The 3,698-nt window shown below is 50.7% G+C and overlaps 1 long non-coding RNA gene across 1 annotated transcript; it reads right to left on the bottom strand.

The window, feature by feature from the left end:
* Positions 1-341: 341 nt before the first annotated feature.
* On the bottom strand, positions 342-3,451 carry LOC147958814 (uncharacterized). The gene is made up of 3 exons (XR_015612122.1): positions 3,137-3,451; positions 1,965-2,039; positions 342-667 (listed from the first exon to the last, which is right to left on the bottom strand). It is a non-coding gene; the product is annotated as an uncharacterized LOC147958814 (long non-coding RNA).
* Between the last annotated feature and the right edge of the window lie 247 nt (positions 3,452-3,698).

Raw genomic sequence — 3,698 nt, forward strand, 5'->3', positions numbered from 1 at the left:
ATCATCTGTAATAAGGGGCTCTCTGGTAGAAAGTTGTTACGAGAACCTAATGTTAGAGTTTAGCAAATTCATTTAACCCGAGTAGAAGAGAGATCAGAATCCCAGAGTATAGGTCGAGGAATAAAAGATCCTAATACCACCCAATGGCGACGTGGGCCCGTAAGCCGCACAACCATGTTAGTTAGAAGTTTTGCAATGACTAGACTCAACTTCGGCCAAAGATTTTGGAAGGGGGATTCCTACAAACAGTCGGCTCTGACACCAACTTGTGACGCCCCCGATTCAATCGTACACTAATCATACACGCAAGCGTGTACGATCAAGATCAGGGACTCACGGGAAGATATCACAACACAACTCTACAAATAAAATAAGTCATACAAGCATCATATTACAAGCCAGGGGCCTCGAAGGCTCGAATACAAGAGCTCGATCATAGACGAGTCAGCGGCAGCAACAATATCTGAGTACAGAAATAAGTTAAACAAGTTTGCCTTAAGAAGGCTAGCACAAACTGTGATACAGATCAAAAGAGGCGCAGGCCTCCCGCCTGGGATCCTCCTAAACTACTCCTGGTCGTCGTCAGCGGGTTGCACGTAGTAGTAGGCACCTCCCGAGTAGTAGTAGACATCGTCGACGGTGGCGTCTGGCTCCTGGGCTCCAACGTCTGGTCGCAGCAATCGAGTATAGAAAGGGGGAAAAGAGGGAGCAAAGCAACCGTGAGTACTCATCCAAAGTACTCGCAAGCAAGGAGCTACACTACATATGTATGCATTGGTATCAAATGGAGTAAGGTTATCATATGTGGACTGAACTGTAGAATGCCGGAATAAGAGGGGGATAGCTAGTCCTGTCGAAGACTAAGCTTCTGGTAACCTCCATCTTGCAGCATGTAGAAGAGAGTAGACTGAAGTCCTCCAAGTAGCATCGCATAGCATAATCCTACCTGCCAATCCTATCCTTGTCGCCCTGTTAGAGAGCGATCACCGGTTGTATCTGGCACTTGTAAGGGTGTGTTTTATTAAGTATCTGGTTCTAGTTGTCATAAGGTCAAGGTACAACTCCAAGTCGTCCTGTTACCGAAGATCACGGCTATTCGAATATATTAACTTCCCTACAGGGGTGCACCACATAACCCAACACGCTCGATCCCATTTGGCCGGACACGCTTTCCTGGGTCATGCCCGGCCTCGGAAGATCAACATGTCGCAGCCCTACCTAGGCACAACAGAGAGGTCAGCATGCCGGTCTAAATCCTATGGCGCAGGGTCTGGGCCCATCGCCCATTGCACACCTGCACGTTGCGTACGCGGCCGATGAGCATACCTAGCAACCACCATTACAAAGGAAGTTGCGTTACGTGGTCCAACCCGGCGCGCGCCGCTCAGTCGCTGACGTCACGAAGGCTTCGGCTGATACCACGACGTCGAGTGCCCATAACTGTTAGTGCGTATAGGCCAGTAGCCAGACTCAGATCAAATACCAAGATCTCGTTAAGCGTGTTAAGTATCCGCGAACGCCGACCAAGGCCAGGCCCACCTCTCTCCTAGGTGGTCTCAACCTGCCCTGTCGCTCCACCACAAAGTAACAGTCGGGGGCCGTCGGGAACCCAGGCCCACCACTACCTGGATGGAGCCACCTGCCCCTTCAGCCCCCATCTCCAAACAGTATCACCGGTAATGTAACAGTGTAAAGTATATAGTATATGCCCGTGATCACCTCCCGAAGTGATCACGGCCCAGTAGTATAGCATGGCAGACGGACAAGAGTGTAGGGCCACTGATGATAATCTAGCATCCTATAATAAGCATTTAGGATTGCAGGTAAGGTATCAACAGTTGTAGCAACAATGACAGGCTATGCATCAGAATAGGATTATCAGAAAGCAGTAACATACTACACTACTCTAATGCAAGCAGTATAGAGGAGAGTAGGCGATATCTTGTGATCAAGAGGGGGCTTGCCTGGTTGCTCTGGCAAAAGAGAGGGGTCGTCAACACCGTAGTCGTACTGGGTAGCAGCAGCGTCGGTCTCGGTGTCTAGCGAGAGAAGAGGGGGAAGAAACAATAAATAGAATGCAAACAAATGCATGGCGATGCATGACATGGCAAGTAGCGGTGCTAGGGGTGCCCTAACGCGGTATGAGGTGATACCGGTGAAGGGAGGAAAAATCCGGGAAAATATCCCCGGTGTTTTGCGTTTTCGGACCGGTGAACCGGAGGGGGAAAGTTGCGTGTTTGATATGCTATGAATGCGTGGCGGACGAACGGGCTGCGTGATCGGATTCGTCCCGTCGTTCTGAGCAATTTTCATGTACAAAGTTTTTCCATCCGAATAACTTATTATTTTATATTAATTTTTAAAGATTTAAATCATTTTTAAAATTAACAGAATTAAATTAATTATAAAACGTAATTATGATGTCAGCGTTATGTCATCAGTCAAAAGTCTATTGACTGGGTCAAAAGACGCGTGGGTATCGTACGTCATTGCCCTAGACTAACTAAACATGTTAGTTAGACTAACTAAGTGATTAGGTTAAATCATTTTAATTAGATTGGTTAAACATGATTAATTAAGTTAATTAAATCATTAATAATTAATTACTAATCTATTTATTTTAACATTTTTATTGTTTTTTTATCGTTCTAGGGTGTGGGGCCCGTTAGCTAGTGGCCCAGAGGGACTAACGGGCACGCGGGCATGCGGGCGCTAGCAGGCGAACGGGCGGAGCCGAGACGGGCGCAAGCCCGCCCGATAAGGTGCTGCGAGGCGAGGCACCCACCGAGGCAGCGGCGGGACGCGCGCAGCCGCCGGCGAGTGGCGATGGTGCAGCACGCAAGAGCACTAACAGCAGGCGCAGAGAGCAACGACGGCTGTAGCAGCATGCGTGCGGCAGCGGATGCATCAGGCGGTAGCGGACGGTACACGAGATTGGCGGGCCCATGGGCGCAACCAGGGTGATGCGGGGCGCAACCAGGGCCGATGCAGAGCATGGCCACTGCGACGGGCGCAGGGCGGGACGCAGTCATGGTCACGGTGACCGTGGCCACAGAACAAGAAGATCGGGCGGCGCGGACGAGCAGACTACGGCGAAAGGCAGAGGGGGAAAACCGGGGGGATGGGCGCAGCTCACAGCGATGGTGGTCGAGGACGGGCGCGAGGAGGGAGACAAGGCGCACGTTAGAGGCAGGCGATAGCCCACGTCCAAGGACAACAGAGAGGTCGGTCAGGGGCGCGGGGAAGGAGCTGCTCCAAGGCTCGACGCGACAAGGCGGCGCAAGGAAGGAGCGGTCGTCGACTTGGTGAGGGCCGGAGGTGTAGGTTGAGGTGAGTGTGCGCCGGGAGGAGGGGATCGAGCAGAGGAGCCTCCCCTCTGTGCGTCTGCATGTGTGTGTTGCGTGGCGGCGCTGGGAGGACGAGGGAGCGAAGTGAGGAGAGATGGGGGGTCGAGCGAGGGGATCGGGCTAGGTTTAGTTTGCTGGTGTGGGCAGCTGGGCCGTTAGCCTTTCTAGATGGGCCAAGAGCCCAGTAGGTTAGGGTAGGTTAGTTTATTTTTTCTTTGTTCTTCCCTTTCTCCTTTTTCTGTTATTTCTTCCTTTCATTGTTTTATATTTAGTTTGTATAGTAAATGAATTTAGTTGCTTATGAACTTAGGACATAAATATTAGACAATGTAATGAGTAGCACAAGAAGTT

This window comes from Triticum urartu, chromosome 7A, assembly GCF_056163025.1.
Source record: "Triticum urartu cultivar PI428250 chromosome 7A, HENAU_Tu73, whole genome shotgun sequence".
NCBI classification, from domain to species: domain Eukaryota; kingdom Viridiplantae; phylum Streptophyta; class Magnoliopsida; order Poales; family Poaceae; genus Triticum; species Triticum urartu.